Source organism: Phalacrocorax carbo, chromosome 7, assembly GCF_963921805.1.
Source record: "Phalacrocorax carbo chromosome 7, bPhaCar2.1, whole genome shotgun sequence".
NCBI classification, from domain to species: domain Eukaryota; kingdom Metazoa; phylum Chordata; class Aves; order Suliformes; family Phalacrocoracidae; genus Phalacrocorax; species Phalacrocorax carbo.
Genome location: NC_087519.1, coordinates 1,934,690 through 1,945,570, shown reverse-complemented (window position 1 = coordinate 1,945,570; position 10,881 = coordinate 1,934,690). Strand labels below are relative to the sequence as shown.

Here is a 10,881-nt window from a genome sequence, read left to right as displayed (position 1 = left end):
TGCCTCCAGCAAGGGCTCTGCTTGGCAGCTCTTTGCAGCAGAGGTGCCTGCATGGGGTTGGGTCTGCATGGTGGCCCGGTCGAGCCCTGCAGGAGTACTCCAGTTGGCCATCCCGTAGCCATCCTCCCGGGCCACGGGAGACACGTTCCCGTGAGCCGTGTGTGCAGCACAGGGACCGAGCGATCCTCCCCACGCAGCCCTGATGCTGATTGCCTCTGCAGGCAACTCCAGCTGGAGGAGGCCAGGACCAGGACGGATCCTGTGCTGTGCCGGCAGGAGATTTTAACTCTTTGATGGTGCTGAGCATCTCCTTTTTCCCAGGGGCTGCAGCAGGAGACTGGGTGCTGTCCGTGCAGGTCTGCACAACCCTGGCACACTCCCCTCCTTGGCCCTCCAGGAGGGCAAGTCCAGTCTGGGGCTTGACTGGGGTCCCAACAAACCTTCAGAGCAAAACCCAAGTAACAAAGCCCCTGCAATCTATCACTGGCTTAATTTTGATCCAAAAAATAATAAAATCCTTTCCAGTCTGCCAAAAGCTGGATGATTTGGGGTTGGAGTCGCTGTGCTACACTGGTGAAACAAGGAGCCTGTGCTGTTTTCCCAGCCATGGGGCAAAGCTAAGGGCCAGTTTGCCCCTGCCAGCTCTCAGCGGTGCCCCATGCATCCATTAATGCCATTTTCCGCTGGGGCTCATGTAGAGATGCTGCAATGGGTGCCCTCAGCCCATGGCATTGCTGGAGGGCAGGGAATTGTCCCATGCTTGGCAGGGCCAGCACTGCTGCAGCTTCCCCATCACTGCAAAATCCCACCTTCCCACCCCAGCAAGGCCTGGGCCACCCCAGCATCCCTCCTGCTCCATGGCAAGGGCTCAGCTGGCAGGGCTGCATCCCCCGCCCTTCCTATCCGCCCCCACCCCACCCCAAAGGGGGTCCCAGCCCCTTCCCCAACAGGAGTGTTTCTGGGCTCCCCCCCCAGCAGCAGCATTTGGGGTTTGGGGGATGCTGGGGTGCAGCCGCGTGGCTGCAGCCTCCCTCCATCAGCAGGATCAGGCCCCCAGGAGCCACCCAGCAGGGCGTACCTTCCCAGCAGCCTTTCCCTTCTCACCCTACCTTCGCCGGCTGTCCCAGTTCGCCGCTCCAAGCAAGTTGTTTCAATCAGCTAATTGGTGCTAATTAATCCCAGCAGCTCCAGAGGAGCGCAGAAGGCGCAGCAGGCCCTGGGCGCTGCCGCTTCCACGGCACGAGCGGCGGCCGCTGGGGCACGGCGGCTCCACTGAGGCTTTGCAAGAGCCTAGTTTCTCCCCGTTCGGCTTATCTGGGCCTCGGTGTCCCCCGCCTCATTCACCCCGCAAACGCTGTTTCAGTTTGAAGCATCATCTCTGTCTGCGTGGAGCATCCCGCTTTGGTCACCAGCTCCCAGGAAAATGTTTTTTTTTGTTGGGAAGAGGTCATCGCTGGGTGGTTTGGGAATTAGAGGTGGCTGCTTCTGCTGGCTAATGTCATTATCTCTACATTAATTGCATTAACCTTTCTCACAGTTTCCAGTCCAGCCCACAGCACATGGTTTATCTTTAAAAACAGAATTGATTTTTTAGAAGAATATCAGAGGACAGATTCCTTTTACAACTCTCGGTATTCACTTGTTATCAGATCCACTGATATTTTATGGGAAGGCTCAGCACTAGAATACAACTCAGTAATCTTTCATCAGACTCTTGGCTGAATAATCTCCTTATAAGAAGGAAATCCTTTGTTTATTGGCAGAGTGCTTTTCTTTAAGGGGAATTCAAGATGCATTTAGTATTGGCCTCAAGTAGTTTTAATTCAGCAACAATAAAATAAGTTGGTGCAACATCTAATGTAATGGCTGGATAATTCTGTGTCTGGGTCGTATCCTGCTGGTTTCATTCCCATGTAACCAGGAGACGACGAGCTAAAATGCTACGATTTCTAAGTATTGCTTCTCTCATCTCCAGTGATGGGGATCTTTAAAAACATGAGAAAATGCCTGTGTTTTGTGGCCAGTGCAAAGCCCGGCGATGCAGGCCATGGCTAGCGAGGCTGCTTCAGTGCCTGCTGGTACCCTGCACCCCTGAATTTATTTTGAGTCGGTGCCGTCTGGAGTGAGGGTGCGTCTCACCCGTCTGCTCGGGGGTGAGAAGAGGAAGCAGGATAAAATTACACAGATTTTATTTCTTTGTCAGTGAGCTCGTGGCAGCCGTTTGAGCCCCGGTCTGTGAGGGTACCCGGCACCCAGCTGCACGGTGGGACGCCGGAGTCCTGAGTAACCCTGTGCATCCAGGTGCCACCTCCAGTTCATTCGCCTAGAAAATGGGAATGACAGCTCCGGGATGAAGCAGCGGTCCCTGGTGTTATCACTTGTTTATAATGGGGGACTGGGGTGGGGGGAAATCACCTTTTACGTGAAGGGAAGCAAGCACATGGATGCTTATGGATGCCGTAGGGCGCTTCTATGATGCCCGGCCGGGAGGGACCAGGCACCAAGGTGGAGCACATCCCCGGCTCCCGCTGCAGAAAGCCGATGAGAAAACGTGTGACTTGGTTGCAGTGACCCCGCAGAAGCTGGCGCCGCAGCCTGCCGGTCGCTGCCCAGAAACCCCCATTTATTGTTATTTTTTGAGAGAAAAGAGAGCTATTGCACGCCCAGCGCATACGGGCTGGTCTCACCGGTCACCACCGGACCTCGGTGGCCGCCTGCGTGCAGGGAGGCCCCTCCTGGGCGGCCGCCGCCCCCTTGCGCATCCTCCGGGGGGGGCCGGGGGGGTGGGCGGCAGGTGCCGGGACGGGGAGCTCCGCTTAGCAAAGAGGTAAAAACCGGTTTTTTCTCCCCTGAGCCGAGCTGCACCCACCTCCCGCTCCCCCCCCACCCCCACCCCTCCTTGGCTGGCCTCCCTCCCCGCCCCGGCCCCCCCCCCCCGCCCCGCGCGGGAGGCGGCTGCTCCGTCACGGCGGCGCGGGGTGACATCACCGCCGCCGCCGCACCGAGCACCCACCGCTTCGGCTGCTCGCCCGGGCGGGCGGCGGAGGGCTGCGGGCTCCCCGCTCCGCTGGGCCGGCTCGTCGGCACCCCCCCGCCCCCAGCCCTCCCCAAAGGGCGTCCTTTTCCTTGATTTTTTTTTTATTTTCCCCTCTCTTTTCCTTCCCCCCCCCCCACCCCCCCTTTCCCCCCTCCCCTCCGCGCATCTCCCGCTCCCGCGGAGCTCCCGCAACCCTCCGCGGCTTCCCGCATGGTTGTCACCGAGGTAAGGACCTGCCGGCCCCGCCTGGGATGCTGTGCCGGCCCCGCCACCCCCGCAAGGTGCTGCGGAGGGGGCCCGGCCGCCGCCTTCCCCCCCACCCAGCTTGAATTTATTTTTATTTTTAATATATTTTATTGTATTCCCCCACCCCCCGCCTCCCGCTTGCTCGGCCCCTCCAGCTCGCAGCCGTGCTGCATTTTTAACCCTTGGAGCAGCCGGCCGGGAGGGCCGGGGGCGGGCTGAGCATCCCCCCGCCGCCGGACCCCGCTATAAGCCGCTTTCCGCGAGCGCTCGGCAGATGCTGCCCAGACCTCTACAGGTGGCTGCCGGCTTGTCTGGGGACGGGGGAGAGTCGGGAATGGGGCTGGGGGGGATTTAGGAGGGGGACGGGGGGGTTGCGGGGTGGAAGGGGTTCGGCGGCGGCTGAGCAAACCCACCCCGAGCAGAGCTGCCCGGCGTGGGAGGCGGTGCGAGGTGATCAATCCCCTAAATCTGCCCTCTAACCCCTTAAATCTACCCTCTAACCCCCCAAATCTGCCCTTTAACCCTTTAAATCTACCCTCTAACCCCCCAAATCTGCCCTCTAACCCCTTAAATCTACCCTCTAACCCCCCAAATCTGCCCTCTAACCCTTTAAATCTGCCCTCTAACCCCCCAAATCTACCCTCTAACCCCCAAATCTACCCTCTAACCCCTCAAATCTACCCTCTAACCACCCAAATCTTCCCTCTAGCCCCCAAATCTACCCTCTAACCCCTCAAATCTACCCTCTAACCCCCCAAATCTACCCTCTAACCCACCAGATCTTCCCTCTAGCCCCCAAAATCTGCCCTCTAACCTCTCAAATCTGCCCTCTAACCATCTGCTGGATCAGCCTGAAAGTCCGCTCTCCCAAATTCTTGCCAGTCCTGCAGAGGGGAAGGTTTTGCTCTCCGAGGGCTTTCCTATTTCTCCCGGTCCCCATGATCCCTCGTGCAGGGAGATGAGTTCATCTCCCGCTCGCCCCATCCTGCAGCGGGTCGGGCTGGCGCCAGGGTGAATCTGCCACTAGGGTGGTACAGAGCACCCAGCATCCTGCTGAATTAGTGCGTGATACGGCGGAGTCTGGAGGAAAGGGGCCACCTCCGGCCTGTGGGAGCCACAGGACCTTGGGAGCGGAGCAGTACAAGCTGGACCTGCTCAGCCCAAGCCCCCCTGCTTGCTCTGTGGCCCCGACACAAGGATGTGGTTGTGCTGATGAGGCTAATGGTTCATACGCTTGAGGGGAAACAGCAGCCCTCCTGCCTCGGGAAGCCCTCCAAGCGAAGGGCTGTCTGGCCTCACGGTGGGCAGGGGCTGGCCATAGCTGGAAGGGTCTCAGCGCGCTGTGATTGCCATCCGGGGGATGGGACCGGCCCCATGGCGGGCAGGGTCTGGCCATAGCAGGAAGGGTCTCAGCGCGCTGTGATTGCCATCCGGGGGATGGGACGGGCCCCATGGCGGGCAGGGTCTGGCCATAGCTGGAAGGGTCTCGGCGTGCTGCAATCGCCATCCTGGGGATGGGACTGATGGGGTCCCTGCGCATGTTTGGTGCCACATCGCTGATCCGGGCTGCGGCGTGGCTCACGGGGCTGTAGCGTTGGGCATGGCCCCGAATTAACTAGCTTGGTGCATGCAGAGTGGAAGCAAGCAGGAGTGAAGCTGTTGTGGTGCTTCTCTGAGCTCTGAGGCAGGACGTGTCTGGGGAGGGAAGCGGTAGCTGTGCTCTGCGTGCTGCCTTTCACCCCAAATGTTGCCAGCATCCCCTGTGGGAGGGGACACGCAGCAGGGGCGCGAGTGTTGGCCTGAACATGCTGGGGATGTCCAGCGAGCCTGAAGATGCTCCAGGGCCAAAGCTGGTGTGTGCCCAGACTCCCCAGTGCCCAGCAGCTGCTGGGCACGAATCGTTCTCTCCCGTCTTTGTCCTTAGCAAGTACCTTGCATCTTTGCTGCTTGGCTTTTGCTGGGTGGTCACCGCATTTGCATTCGTTGTCGGGTATTTCTGCACGCCTTGCGCTGCGTCGTGCCGTCCCGCAGCCCCTACCAGCTTGACAAACCCACCAGCATCTGCGTTCAGCAAAAAGTGGGTTTCCAGCTCTTCTGGGCACTGAGGGAGGGATTGATGGACGGACCTGAAAAGTCAATTGGGTTGAAAGAACTACAAACTTACGGATACCGAGTGTCACAGTTTTAAGCCAGGCTGACTAATCTGTAGTGCTCATTAACAGATTTTTTTTCTGAGTGTAAATTGATTTATTCAGAGTCACGTTGAGAAAAGGCCACAGGGCTGTAAGGAAAGCGCCTTCAGTGGGACGGGAAAGGACCCTGCTGTTAATCTGGGGGGAATGGAGGTGTAAACTGGGACGCTCTCTACTGCGTGCACAGAGTATGCTTTCGCTAAAGCAGTGTAAAGCACCCTATAGGTAGTATTTCCTGCAATATGGATTATCCTGATGCAAGCTGAAGGGAGGCCAAGAGCAGGCTCCCGACATGCCACAGCATCAGTGCCGGGGTCTTTCCAGGCACGTGGGGACACAGACCCCAGCGCCGAGGTGGAGGACGTGTCCTTTGCTCACTGGCCCATCCCCTTGGTGCAAGGCTGGCACGCACAGCCCAGGCTGATGGGGGGGGGGGCGGGAAAGAGAGTGGCACGAGCACCCATGGGAGAGGAGATGCTTTTTCTGTGTGTTTTTGGCTGCCAGGAGTCAGTGCGAGGTGGTGACTTGGGGAAGGGTCCAGTGCCCCGAGGCTGGAGGGAAGGGGGGTTTGGGGAAGGGGAATCCTGCGTGTGTTCCCACGGTGGGGCAGACAAAGAGGGGAGCCCCAGGGGACTTCTGGGTTCTTTGCATCCTGCCCAGCAGCAGGTGTCTAACTAAAACCGGCAAAGCCCACAGCTCCCAGCGCTGCCAGGGACAGGCATTTGCGGCGTTCCTGCAACAACTCCTCCCACGCTGGGGCCGCTTCCCAGGCGGTGCTGGAAACAGGAGCCATGGGTAGGATCTTACAAACTTTGCGAATATTCCTGAGCAGTTTATCCTTAGAGGAAAATTGATTTGAAAATCAGGCCCGGGTGCCTGACACCAGGCAGAGCTGTCCTAGCACCAGCCTGAGGCATGGGGAGGCACAAAAAGATTTCCCTGGGGTGTGGGGGAGTGGGGCTGGTGGAAGGCAAGGATAGGGCAGGAATACCTGCTATCAGTATGTGAAACAGGCTGTTTTCATCCGTGTCCCAAGCCACCCCCTTCTCTCCCACACAAAGAAATGCAAGCAGCTGCAGCGCATCCCCAGACCTTGCTCTTTTGGGGGAGTTTGCTACCCGGGAGAGTTTAAACAGGTTATAAATAGGATGGAGAAGGACCAATGCAAAAAGAACCCACGCCTCACACTCAGGGAGCTGCCCAGACTCTGTGACACCTCCCTGGCATCATTGCATTGCATGGTGCTGCATTGCATGGTGCTGCATTGCGTGACATTGTGTGGCATGGCATTGCTTTGCATGCCACGCCACGCCGTCCTACACCATGCCACACCAGCTCTGCCTGGCCAGGGCTTTCTCCAGGCTCTGCAATAAGGGCTACCGAGGTGGTGGCCTTCAGCTGAGAAGATGCTGTAGGAATCAAGGGCAACTTCATCCCTGCTGTAGATCAGCTGGTCCCGCGACTGTCTGGGGCTTGGGTTTGGTGTGTGGTGTTTGTAAGCAGAAAACCAGCCCAAACGCACTATGTATAAAGAAAAGGGTCCGTGTTACAAAGCTAAACGAGTCTGATTGCAAAAGCGATAGGCAAACAGTGCTGGCAGGCCCGGGTGTCATGGCAAATGGGGAATTGCTCGATGGCTGTGGTTTATAGGGTCTGGGTGAGTAATTCCTCACCCCGGATGACTTTCTGCTTTATGCCAGCAAGCAGGAAGAGCACGAAGCCGAGCTGATGGTGAGCGGGCGGCGCGGGGCTGGGGTGAGAAGGGATGTGAGTCACAGGATGGAGAACAGAAGCGGGAGGAAAGAGCCCACGGATGGGCTCTTCAGGTTTATTTGCCATCGAAAGTGTAACGAGATCTTTGGGGATAGCCAAGTGGGAATCCTGTGGTCAGGGAAGGGCTAGACAAATTTAACCTCTGAGCAGGGGCTGTACTGGGTGTGTTTTGGCAGGCAGAGGTACGGCAGAAGTCCCTGGGTACATCAATGCCGCTTCCAGCCTCCACCCATCACCAGAGGCTGTTTCCAAAGCCCTAAATATAATTAACCATGAACACAAGTTAGTGGGGGCCTGGGGGCGTGTTAATTTTGGAAATATAGTTTTAAAATGACTGGAGGTTTTTCTAGATGTAGTTTAAAAGAGGATGCCATCTGGGAGGTCCCGCAGCGTGCATTAGCCTGAATTATCCTCTGGTCTCCTCTGGTTTTATTATCTATTAGTTGGCATTAGTCGTCGAGCCACACTGCCTGGATAATGGCTCACCCTCCTAGTTCAGCGAGCAGATGAAGCTAAAACCAAAACCCACAGAGGAAATTGCAACTATGGCCTGTTGCGATCAAACGCAATAAATAAATGATGCTCTAACACAGGTAAATAGTGATTACCGCCGAGGCCCTTGGTGGGGAGGCTACGGTTGCAACGCCGTGACGGTGGCAGCCGAAATGATGCTCCTGACGGGCGAGTCGCAGTGTCCTCTGCCTCGGCCGTAAGGGCAGATTTAGAGAGTCTGGGGCAAATGCTGATCCCGTGGAAAAGCTGATACTGGTTCAATCAATAGAAAGCTTAATTGAAGGCACTGGGCCATGTTATCAGGGAAAATGGCTTTGCAGAAATTAGGCTTTGGACAGCACAGCTTGGCTTTATTTCTGGAGAAATAACGGGCGAAGCCTTCTCCAGGCAGTTTGTTAAAAATGAACTTGATGAAGCACCGTGTGTGCTCTGACGCTTGAGAAACGGCTCCAAATAATAATCATAAAACTGATGTTAATGATTAGGCGCAAGCTAACCAACGTATCTAGCAAACAGATTAACGGGATTTATCATTGCATGGGGTTTTGCTGATGGTGTTGGGATCAACAGGGCTCCTTCGACCCCGAACCCAGCCAGGGCTGTGCCCCGGGGAGCGGGGCCAGGTCCCCACGCAGGACCGAGCGGCTGGCACGGTGCTGTGACAAGGGCCAGATGCTCTTCCCAGTGCGAGAGGGGCGTGGAGGCAGCGGCAAAGGCAGAAACAACCCCCGGAGGGTGCAGGAGGAGGCTTCCTCTGCCTCTTGCTGCCTTAAAATCCGTATATTTTGAGTTGGGGTTTGGCCATGCGGCAGTTGGAAAAGCCTCGCTCGTTTGGGCTGCCCAGGCAGAGTTGCCTGTAAATAATTACCTGGGCAAAAAGGATTCCCGAGGTGGGTCTGAGGTATGGAGGGACGGTGGCTCTTCTGGAGGAGGTGCTTTGCAGTGTGCGGTGGGTGGAGAACACGTAATGGTGCGTGGTGCCGCAACTGGAAGGAGGTAAGGAGGCTGCACCGCTGACCAGCTGGACCGGGATGGAGCGAGGGGGTCAGCACTGACATGTTGCTAAAGCACAGAACAAGCCCCCTTACCCCCAGCAGCGTGGATGTTCGCTAACCTTTAGCTTTGGGGGGATTTCTGGGGGTTGGGAATGAGCATAACAGGCTGCTTTGAGTCTGAAAATGGAAGCTCCCTGTTTCAAGAAGTATTGCTTTCATCAAAGGCAACTTGCCTGGCCTGCAGTTTTTTAATGAGTTTTAATTGTGATTCAATGCAGCATTAATCTGGTGCTTTAATATTGCCCGCCTGTGGCCAGCAGGCTCGCTGGGCGCTGTAATTCATACCCTGCAAATGCAGCGCAGGGTTGTGTCCCCCCCCCTTCTTCTTCTTTTCATGGAAATTTTATCAAATGATGAATGGTTCAATTCATTACCCAGCTAGCAGAGAGCTCAAAGGAGTCAGATCCTGGATTCCTATCTCCCGAGTCAGTGTGTAATTACCCAAATCTGGCAGCAGGCAAAATCTACGTGATGGAGCCAGCTGCTAGAGTCCCCCACAAATCTGTGAATCCCATCGTTCCCGGGCTGGGAGGGGACCAGCGCCAAGCTCAGCTCCCAGAAATCCCGCGCTCCTTTGTTCATCGCAAAGCTGTTGGCAAAGCCCTGTCGCTGCGGCTCTCCGGCCAAAGTCGGTCTGCAGAGCCTTCAGCATCGCCATGAGAAGCCCCAGGAGCGAAACTGCTCCGGGGAGAGGCTGTGCTGGGGCGGTGCTGGAGCATCTGAGACATTTCTTGAGTTGCAGAGGGCAGAGAAATAGGGCTAAACTCTTCAGAGCTGAGCCCGGAGTGGGGTCACGCTATGGCTGGTGAGCACGACAGGGTCCCTGCTTGATGGGAAACGTGAGCATCCTTGGGCAGGGCAGGGTGACAGCCGCCTCACTGCACCAAAAATGAGGCTTTCCAACCTGTTGCTCCTTGCTCACATAAAAGCACGCCCAAGGAAGCGCCTGTTCCCGCTCAGCACCGGAACGGGAGGTGCCTGCAAGCTGCAATGCACTGCCCTTCCCACCTGGCTGCTGACCACAGCCCCCACCCTCCTGGTGGGGTACAGACCTTGCTTTTCCCCTCTCAGAGTGGCCGTTTCTCCCGGTGACAACCTGCTGTGCGAATCACTCAAATAAACTGTCTGTCCTTATGGGAAAATCCTCACCTATCTCCTGTGCCAAAGGGTCAGGAGCAGCTGCGCTCCAGCTAAAAAGCCCCATGGAGCAGCCGGGGAAGCTGCTGGGGCCAGCCCAGGGACGTGCACGTGCCTGCCTTGGGGACCGGGGGATGCCAGCGCCGGGCATCGCCGTCACAGGGTTAATGCCCTTTGGTTTTGGTAACAGGAAGGACCTAAAAGGCTGGTTCTTGGGGCTGGAGGAGTGCTGGTACTGTCGCCGAAGCCCGAGCCATTAGCGATGCAGGGATGAGGGTCCCTTTGCAGCCAAGGCTGTCCCCTCGGACAGGCCAGCCCTGGCTGTCTTCTGCTCTGAGCACCCCTGCTCTCCGCCTGACAATAGCTCCTATAAATTCCCCTGAGAATAATGGTCTCTCTGTCTGTGCACAGGACTCTCTGCCTGCCCACCCCAAGGCACGCCGGCCCTCGCAAGGGCTGGGGGGGCTACAGAGTGGTGGGGGCCCCATCCTGACCCATCCGTGCCAGCAGCACCGGGACTGTGGCTGCGGAGGGTCCCATAGCCGCAGGCGGGCTGGGGCCATCACGATCCTGGCTGCCAGCACCCAGACCCCCTGCACTGGGTGCTTTGGGGCTCGATATCCCCACCGGTGAATGAGGGATGGCTCAGCCCGTGCTATGAAATACCCGCTCGCGGCTGCGATAAGCAGCAGTTTCGCCGTGTGGGGCTGGGGGATGGTCACGAGAGCAGGGGGGCTGGAGCCAATCCTAATAGCATTAGGAATTATCTGCCTGCAGCTGCGCTGGTGCCGGCGGCTGCACCCCGGTGCACGTTGGCACCCAGCGTGTCTCGAGTGCGTTTGGTGGAGCCGAGGTTCAGGCTTCGTGCCTGGTGGGGGCTTGCGGCAGGCGACAGCGGCGCTGCTGTAACCAAAGGGTTTCCCTTTCT

At 57.4% G+C, this 10,881-nt stretch overlaps 1 protein-coding gene across 1 annotated transcript in view; it reads left to right on the top strand.

Annotated features, from left to right (window-relative positions):
• Window positions 1–2,974: 2,974 nt before the first annotated feature.
• The window catches only part of CORO2B (coronin 2B), a 45,164-nt gene continuing 37,257 nt past the window's right edge, over window positions 2,975–10,881 (top strand). The window contains exon 1 of the mRNA XM_064456017.1: window positions 2,975–3,262. The gene's annotated coding sequence lies outside the window, so the exon portion shown is untranslated. The remainder of the gene's footprint in view (window positions 3,263–10,881) is intronic.